This window comes from Scylla paramamosain, chromosome 9 (assembly GCF_035594125.1).
Source record: "Scylla paramamosain isolate STU-SP2022 chromosome 9, ASM3559412v1, whole genome shotgun sequence".
Classification (NCBI taxonomy): domain Eukaryota; kingdom Metazoa; phylum Arthropoda; class Malacostraca; order Decapoda; family Portunidae; genus Scylla; species Scylla paramamosain.
In genome coordinates this window covers 3,455,001-3,465,000 of record NC_087159.1, presented here as the reverse complement: position 1 = coordinate 3,465,000, position 10,000 = coordinate 3,455,001, and positions in this window count along the sequence as shown.

Sequence of the window (10,000 nt, the reverse complement as noted above, 5' to 3'; positions counted from 1 at the left end):
AATATAGGTGCTGGGGTGGGCAGGACGTGGTGGTGGTGTGATTAAGGGCGTCTTTAGGGGGTGGAGGCAGGAGGGAGGGGCTTTTGAAGGAGTTACGGTGGTAAATGACGCATTGAGGAGGAGGAAGAGGAGGAGGAGGAAGATTGTTGTTTTTTTTGTAAGACTTGATTCAATCTCTTTCACGGGTACTTTTAGCATCTATGTACTTATTACTTGTAGAGGTGCTGATGTCCGTTAATTCTGGAGATGAGTGTGTATTTCTCCTCTCTATCTTGTGTCTGCTTGTCTCTTTTCTCGTAGGGAAGCTCCAGGTGTTCCCACGTTAACCTCCAAAACTTTGATGAGGGTTTGCGTAGTGCCAAGGGTATGGAGGGGGACGAGCACCCGTCTCTCCGGTCCGTAATGGATGATGTCAAGCTATAAAAAGTACGTACTTCCTCAGCGGGTCGTGTCGTCGCCTCCTCCTGCGGTACCAGTGATTTCAGCGTTAAGTTATTCCAGATACCGTGCGATAACTTCATTAGGCGCCCTTACCTGAGGCACTGGATGCTTTTACTAATCACCTCCGGGTTACACACACAAACACACACACACACACACACACTTACGAACCTCCACTTTTGGGTTGAGACAGCCCCATCAGTAGTCCCTCAGCCCTCGCGTCGCCTCAGTTCCTATAATAGTGCGCAGGTTCTTCCGCTGATGGCCTACGTATTGCCTCCTCTCCGTGGCCCCGGTGTCCGCCACTTAGCCGGTTCAGAGAGGCCAGCGGAAAGCAGCGCGTTGCCGGAAGGTTCACTGCCGGACTCACGGAAACGCTACATTTTTAACCTCTGAGCTGCAGGAACTCCCCCACTGCCGGCCTGAGTGTGTGTGTGTGGGGGGGGGCGGGGGCGGGTTGAGGCAGCCGTTCCAATCGAGTCGTTGTGGTCGAAATAAATAGGTTCGTTCACCCAAGAAGAAATCACAAGAAGAAAGAGTAAAGCTTAGTTATCAGGGAGGCTCGAAATGAGACGTTGAGCAAGCCTGGGGAAGGGCGGGACGCGGCACAAGCAAGCACACGGATAATAAAGATTTCACCAGAGGTTCCCAGTCACCAAACAGCAAAAGAGTCACAAAAACGGTCTCAAACACACAAAAAGCGGGTACGTGCAGATATAGGCAAGTGCAGGTTTGGTAACAGGTTAGCAGATGAATGGAATGGCTCGGCCAGCCACATCATCATTGCAGCCACTGCCGGCAGCTTTTAAGAACAGGTCATACAAATGCACGACTGAGGAGGTTTGGGTGTTGGCGAGACGACTGCGCGCGGAGAGAACGGAGGCAGGAGGGGACTGGGGGAGGGGAGCCAAGGGAGTTAAGGCGGGTAGGGGGGCATCAGCGAGCCTTCTGCAATAATTTTCTTAAATCGTTAGAGTCATGACTACTTCTGCACCCTAATGTAAGCTGCCATGAGGCGAAACATGCATGTTAATGATGGCCGGGATGGCGTCACTCCGGGCCTGGCGTGGGCGGCCCCTCTCTTCCCTCCCTCACACGCTGACACCCGCCGTCAATACATCCAATTTTTCCCTTGTTTATTTGAACCGAAATTCAATATTGCATTTCTATTGTTATTTGTTTGAAGGGAAACACAGTGTTCCAGCCGTCCAAACTTCGTTTTGACCCTTGAAGGGGAAAGAGTGTAAGGTCAGGATGACAGTGAACTCCTGCCTGCCTGCTTACCCACAAGACATGATCCCGCTGATAAAAAAAAAAAAGAAGATTCTTATGTATTAAAGGAGAGATGTTAGTGTCATATGCTGGTATTATACAGGAAAGTGTGTATGCTCTACTAGTGGTGTTGATATTGTTAATATTAGTATTATTATTATTATTATTATTATTATTATTATTATTATTATTATTATTATTGTGCCTTGTTGTTGCTGTTGTTGTTGTTGTTGTTGTTGTTGTTGTTGTTGTTATTATCATCATCATTACTATTATTGTTGTTGTTGCTGCTGCTACTGCTTCTGCTTCTATTGTTGATGATGCACCTGTATATTCCTTGTCATCCGATCAGTGAAGTTAGCCAGCGCTGAGTCTGGTCAGAGCGTGGATGGGTGACCGCCAGGAAACGCCACATGTTATGATTGTAATTGAATAGTTATTGTTTTTAACCCTCAGATTCCTTGCGTTTTTTTAAAAAAAAAGCGACAAAAAGTTACACAAAAGAGGAGGAGGAACAGGAACATTCCTCCGTTATTTTTCAGTACTCTCTTTTAAAGCAGGGAAGGAAGAACTTTGTTTTTTTCTTTTATTGTAATCTTCTTTGTTCCTAGTTTTCTCTTTTTATGCTACCTCGTTTGTTCCGAAAAAAGGCAGAAAAAGAAAGACAGAGAAAGAAAGGAGGAAAAAATGGTAAACGGCGTGTCTTGTCTGTCTGTCTTGTGCCTTCAATTTTCTGGGTAACTACTTTACTCTTGTCAGTGGAACAAACACCAGTGTATTAGGAATGTTCGTGGAAATAAGAGACTTAAAATATTGGTTGTGCTGGAATTGCTTGGCGGAAAAGTCGACGAATATTTTTTTTTTTTTTTTTTTTAGTTTCATCATTCCTTTTTTTTTTTTTTTCCAAATTTTGCATTTCTTGTTTCTGTAATATTTATTCATTTAGTTATTCATTCGGTCTGTCAGTCAATCAGTCAGTAAGCCAGTCAGCCAACCAGTCATCCTCCTTATTACCAAGTCTTTATTTTTTATTTTTTCGTTTAAATTTGGGTTAGTTTGTCAATCAGTTATCAGTTTACAAGTATATTTACCACGTTTTTCATTAGTTATGGTACAGCGAAAAACTAAAAAAAAAAAAAAAAAAAAGAAAGAAAAGAAACTTCATCCACAAATGTCTGCCGTGTCGCAACATCGACGCAAAGATACTGAAAATGAACTGACATATTTTCACTATCAACACACTATCGCAATATCATACATAATAGAAAGGTACTTAAATGCTCATTCAGAGTAAAACAATGCAATACAAAATAAGACAAGTTGCAGAGACCTTTGTAGAACATCGCTGCATTGAGCTCAGGTAGAAAAGAACGAAGATGAACAAAAAGTAAAGGTTCACAAAGGGCTCATGCTGATCTTTTTGCTTTTTTGTTCGTTCTCTCATTTCATTTCGTTATGTGAAAATCATTTGTCTCAGTAAACTCTCTTCTTTTCTGTTAGACTTTATTTGTGATGCATTATCTTGTATGTTAAATTCTCTCTCTCTCTCTCTCTCTCTCTCTCTCTCTCTCTCTCTCTCTCTCTCTCTCTCTCTCTCTCTCTCTCTCTCTCTCTCTCTCTCTCTCTCTCTCTCTGCTGGTTTAATGGTGTCCGTCAAGTGTTGCTAATCTGCAGGCATGGCACTGGACGGAAGTGCAGGAGAGGAAGGTTTGCCAATTGCTTTGTGACTTCCTTGGCTCATCTGTCTGTCTGTCTGTCTATCTGTCCATCTACCTATCCATCTATCTGTCTACTCAGCCGTCCTTATTTTGGTTTCTTATTTATATATTCTGGTGTTATTTATTTATTTATTTGTTTATTCATTAATTTCAGTTTATCATCCCACCATCATTCTTGTCATCATCATCACCATCATCACCATCATCATCGTCAGCATGCTTGTCGTTATCGTCTTTGTCGTGATCATTCCATAACAACAATAGTAAGTGTGACTTTTTCCGTAATCTTGTATTGATATGAACCATTGTCGTCGTTCATATATCTACGTGTCTATCTATTTTTCTATGTATATCTATTTCTTTACCTATGCATTAAATTGCCTTTTGGAAGTACTGCAACTCTCTCATTCTTTAAGTCACTTTTTTTTTTATCATACATTCATCCATCTCATTTTGGCAACCCACATGTCGTCAGTTTGGCAGTGTGGCAGCGTCAGTGTCTGTGGTCCTCGCCGCTTCTCGCCACATCAACTCGACGCTTACCCTAGTAGACAAGAAGGTGACCGTCAAGGCAGCTGTTTTGTCCCCACAACACTGCCCTCAAATAATAAACAACAAACAGCCTCGCCAGACGCTGACAACACTGAGAGCAAGGAGGCAGCACGCACCAAGCATATTTTGGTTTAATCCGCATCCACTCAACGTTATACTGCTGTCGGTAATTCTTTTCATTGCATAATAAGTACGCAGGGGACAGGTTGTGAGCGGCGCGTGAGGCTGCGGCGCAGGGGAGTAGCAAAGGAAGGAGGTGATTCGAAGGCGAGTGGCGAGCTAATATTTCTTGAAGGCGCGCGTGTGAAGAGCTGCAGCGCCCTCTTCAAAAGCCCGCGCCGCGACGAGACCCGACAAAACAGTTAACTCTTGTTTTTTTTTTGTTATTTTCACACAAATGAACGTACACCAAAAACCGCAAAGTAAATTAGGGAGAGAAAGAAAAAATCCTCCAATTACAACTTAATGAGGAGACAAGAGTTAGTGCGCCAGGGTTTGTGGCGGCGCCCCGGGAAGGAGTGCCGCCGTCCACCGCCTCGGCCTCATTACAAAGCCACGCTGAAGCCAAACACTTGATGAATGACATGAAAGCGGTTCAGTTTATTCACCGGTCAGGGTATGACGCAGGTAACCACAGCTAACTACCTGGGACTGCGGCGCCTTTGTACTTCCCGCGCTCCTGAAGTATTGGCGACTCGGATAAAATACTGCAGCTCCTGCTGCTACTACTGCTGGGATGCTGCAGCTGCTGCTGGTGATACTAATTGAAGAGCACGGGTTATTATTATTATTATTGTTATTATTATTATTATTATTATTATTATTATTATTATTATTATTATTATTATTATTGCTGTTGTTGTTATTGTTGTTATTATTCTTTTATCATCATAATTATTTATGTTGTTGCTCTCATTTTTATCATTAATCTCATCAGTGTTAGAGGTAAAATGGTAGTAATGAAAGTAACTGCAGCGGAAATAGCAGTGGCAGTTGCAGCAGGGAGAATCAAACGGAAAGCGAGTGTAGCAGTGCAGGGAGCAGCTAGTGGTGAAGAAGAGCAGCAGCAGCAGCAGCAGTGGCGGGGTGGCAGGAAGGGCAGGCCGCGGTGGTCCCCGGCCTGTGGGGTGCTCCCTGGCCGCGCCTCAGACATGTGTTGACAAAATATTAATGTTCTGTGAACTGAGAAACCTTGGAGGGAATTGACCGCCCCCGACCTCCTCCCTTCCTCCATTCCTCCATTCCTCCCTCGTCTCCCAACTACTCTTCTCCCTCCAGCAGTCTCCCACCGCCCCTGGTTACCCAAGGGACCGTCACTCACACAGACGTGAAACTTGTCCTCGCCACCGCTACAAGGCACAGGAGGAGGAGGAGGAGGAGGAGGAGGAGGAGGAGGAGGGAGAAGAAGAGGTGGAGGAGAGGAGGGAGGGTGTCTTAAACATGGTCACATCTTCCCCCTTCCCATCTGAGTCCCGTGTAAGAATATGAAGAGGTGAGGGGAGGAAGGAAGGAGCGAGGAGATGGAGGAAGGGGTGAGAGGAGGCAGGAAGGGGTGAGAGGAGGCAGAAAGGGGTGAGGGGATGGAGGAAGGGATGAGGGGAGTCAGGAGTGAGGGGAGGCAGGAAGGGGTGAGGGGAGGCAGGGGTGAGGGGAGGCAGGAAGGGGTGAGGGGGTGAGGTGGGAGGAGCAATGGCATTTCTTGTTGAGGAAGCAGCGTTGTGTGGAGGTTGATTCTGTATGTAGCGACTCCGTTTTTGTTGTGTTTACATGCCTGTTTACTCGTGCTTGCTGGTTATCTTTGCCCGCCCGTCTGTTCATCTGTCCACCAGCCACTTGTTCTTTCTTTCTTTTGCTCTCTTTTTTTCCCTTTTTTTTTTTTCTTTCGTTTTATGCTTCTTTTATCTTTTGGCCTGTGTATTTTTGTCTTCTGTATTTATATTTTTACTACGCCAACTCTCTCTCTCTCTCTCTCTCTCTCTCTCTCTCTCTCTCTCTCTCTCTCTCTCTCTCTCTCTCTCTCTCTCGTCTCTCTCTCTCTCTCTCTCTCTCTCTCTCTCTCTCTCTCTCTCTCTCTCTCTCGTGAACAAGCACATCAGGAGCCGCGCACTGGGACCCGCTGGCGTGGAAGGAAGAGGGAGGAGAGAAGAGCTCGTTTCAGGTGGCTAATTAGCGGGCGATACCTGTAATTTGTATATACCTGAAGAAGTTTATCCTCTTCTTCGTACCCCCGCTCCTCCTGGTCCTCCTCTTCTCCTTCCTCGTCTTCTTCCTCCTCGGCCGCCACCTGCATCCTGGCAACCACCTCACCTGTACTACACCTGTGCCGTGAAGTCTTGGCAGGTGTAGTGTTACCTGGCGGCGTCTCTTGTCGCTCTCATCAGTGGTAATTTCTCTTTCTTATTAGAGATGCGGCGCGACATTTACCATCGCTCTTCCTTACACCATAACGCCATTACCAACGCCATATTTGCTGTGTGTGTGTGTGTGTGTGTGTGTGTGTGTGTGTGTGTGTGTGTGTGTTTTCACCTCGTCCCTGCCATGGAAGGAAGAAAGGGTAAGGACATGAGTGAAGAAAGGGGTAAGTAAAGAAAGGAGGGCAAAAGGAAATAGAATACGAAGAGGTGGGGGAGGAGGAGGTAGAGCAGGAGGAGGAGGAGGAGGAGGACAACGACGACAATATCCAGGACAGTGAAGTGGAAGATGAACGTAAAAATGGCTGAAGACGAGATACGAGAATGAGAAGGAGGGATAAGATGAAGAATAAGGACAAGACGAACAGAAGGAGATGGAAGAGGAGGAGGAGGAGGAGGAGGAGGAGGAGAATCATTGCCGGGAGTGAATGGCGCTCCTTCCCGCGGCTCTCGGCTGAGGGTCGTCGGGCTATTTTTCATCATGGACCGATAGATTTTTTAATTTCTTTAATGGCAGACAAATGCACGACCCCCGAGGCCGCCCCGCCGCGCTGCGCCCCGCTGAGGGAACGGTAATGGCGTATTGCAACTTCTTCTGCTAGTGCTGCTGTTATTACTACTACTACTAGTACTACTACTACTACTACTACTACCTCTGCTGCTACTGTACTACTGCTTGCTCTTGTTCTTATTTTTGTCCATGTTTGTGTTCTTTCTCCCTGCAGCAACAGTAACAATAATAAAAATATCAACAACAACAACAACAACAACTACTACTACTACTACTACTACTACTACTACTACTACTACTACTACTACTACTACTACTACTACTACTACTACTACCACCACCATCACCACCAACCACTACACTCATAAAGAATCCACGAATTTCCACACGCCAACTTATATCCCTCCGTGCACTAAGATGATGAAGTGAGATGCAGGGAGGTGAACAGAATAGCTCTTTACTAACGAGGAAGAGAACATACAACTCTTGATATTGAGAAGCATTAGGGCGCCTGGATCTGCGTTTAAGTAGTTGGTAGTGTAGTAATTTGATGATCGTATAGTAAAAAAGTGACGAAATAAAAAAATGGGCGTGATTTGACCTTTGAAAACCATCCCATTCTTTTCTTTATAAGTGTTTGGTAGAAAAGTGATGTAAAGTAAGTATTAGCTGCAATTTAACCCTTTCGAAAACACAGTATCGATTCCATTAAATTCTGCTAGATGTTGTTCAGGGATATTATCAAGTTAGCAATGACACTTTTCACTATCAAAGGGTTGTACGCAAATCATCGACTTCTTCATTCAGCACAATCGTATTCATTCTAGTGTGACTGACTAATAGGAGACTGGATCTGGAAGTCTCCTCCTGCTTCTGCATTTCCTCCTCTCTATGACTTGATCTGTTACAAAGGAGGAATATTAAGTCTCTCTCTCTCTCTCTCTCTCTCTCTCTCTCTCTCTCTCTCTCTCTCTCTCTCTCTCTCTCTCTCTCTCTCTCTCTCTCTCTCTCTCTCTCTCTCTCTCTGAAAATAAACCCTATCTAACATTAACGAGATATCAAATACGAATAAAACTTTATCATAATAACTCTTACTATACAAAATCTCTTATCTTCTAGGTCATCCAGCCTCTTCCTCCTCTCCCCTTCCCTCTCTGCTCCACTCCCTCCCACCTTCCCCCTCACTCTCACGTTTCCCTCCCGGGCCTCACAATATCAGTCTGGGAAACTCGCGTGGGAAAAAGCGGGATTCAGTGCACTTTTCAGCAGCAATATATTATGGGCAAGTGTTTTGGCAGAGCAGCCCGAGTTTGGCTAAGTTGGGAAAGAGTTGGAAAGGCGTGCCTCCCTGCCTGCCTGGGTGCGAGGGAGCCAGGGGAGGGGTGGATACGAGGGATGGGTGGAGACTCTTGCATGGAAGAAGGGAAGAGGAGGAGGAAAGAAAGGTATATTAGGAGGAAAGAAGAGAGGAAGGGTAGGAAAGAATGTGCTTACCTGGATAAAGGGAGAAAGGAGGAGAGAAGAAGGGAAGGAGATGCTTGCTTTGAGTGGGAGAGAAGGAAAGAAGGGTGTGTCAGGAGAAAAGGAGAGGTAGGGTAGGAAAGATGCTTGCCTGGAGGTGAGAGAGAGAAGGAAAGGAAGCTGTGTTAGGACATGGGAAGAGAGGAAAGGAGTAGAGATTCTTGTTTGGAGGAGAAAGAGAGAAGAGGAAAGAAAGATGTAGTAGGAGGTAGGAAGAGAGGAATAGAGGATACCAATGGAAGAAGGTGGTGGTGATATCGAGGAAAGACTGATAGCTAAGAAAAAAAAAAATGAAAAGAAAACGGGCATGAAGAAAATGACGGAAAAAGTTAGTGATGCAGATGACAAACGAAAGAAAAGGGAAAGAGAACTGATTACAAACAAAAGTGAATACGGAGAAGAACAGTCAATAAGGAAGGTTAATGAAATACATAAAAACCTTAAAAAAACGAGATCATAAGACACCAGCAAACAACGAAGCAGCCACGAGGGAAAAAAAAAAAAAAATACACGACCAACCAATACCAGACTTGACACGAACAATGAAAAAAAAAATGCATCGAAGCAGAAAAAGATAGGAAAAAGAAAAAACATGAACCAAACTTACTATGGAAAAAAGGAGGAGGAAGGGAAAAAAAAAAAATCTTCATCAACCGCCAAGAAGAGTGAGTGTCTTCTAAGATGGCGTGGCGTGCTGGAGGAGGAAGAAGAGGAGGAAAAGAAGAGAAGAAGAGAACAGAAAGTGGAAGAAAAAAAAAAGAAGGAAGACAGGAAGAGCGTCTCGTGTCTTGAAAGGAATATTGAACGAGGAAAGGTAAGAGAGAGAGAGAGAGAGAGAGAGAGAGAGAGAGAGAGAGAGAGAGAGAGAGAGAGAGAGAGAGAGAGAGAGAGAGAGAGAGAGAAATACTGAGTCGCTAAACATGTACCATTTAAATTTCCACATACGATCCAACCCGTTTAAATATTCTGCGATAGGCTTAGGTGGCACAGTTAGTTGTCAAGGTGTGGAAAGAAAAGATAGCGAGAAAAAAAAAAAAGGAACCAACAAAGAAGTTATTAGAAAGAGCTATGGAAGATGGAAGAATGTGGAGTGGTTGGCGTGTGTGTGTGTGTGTGTGTGGAGTCGCCTTTTGTGGAATGAGGTGTATAGAAGATGGGATGAAGACGAGATGAATGTGTGTTGTGTGTGTGTGTGTGTGTGTGTGTGTGTGTTTGTGTGTTTGTGTGTGTGTGGTAGGCCGGGATGGTAAAGTGAAGTGGTGAGGAGGAAGCGACGAGAAAATATGAGAAAGAAAGAAAAGTAGTAACCGATGAAGGGAGAGGAGGAGGAGGAGGAGGAGGAGGAGGAGGCAAGGAAGAAAGGAGGAGGAGGTGGAGGAGGAGGAGGAGGAGGATGGGAGGTGGAGGTAGTTGTCGAGAGGTTTTTTGAGAAGGTGTTTGAGGAGAAGGAGGAGGAGGAGGAGGTAGAGGTAGAGGAGGAGGAGGAGGAGGAGGAGGAGGAGGAGGAGAAGAAGGAGGTTATGTAAGTTATGTAAGTGAGAATCCACGACAGAAAGTCTTTATATTTGGAAGAA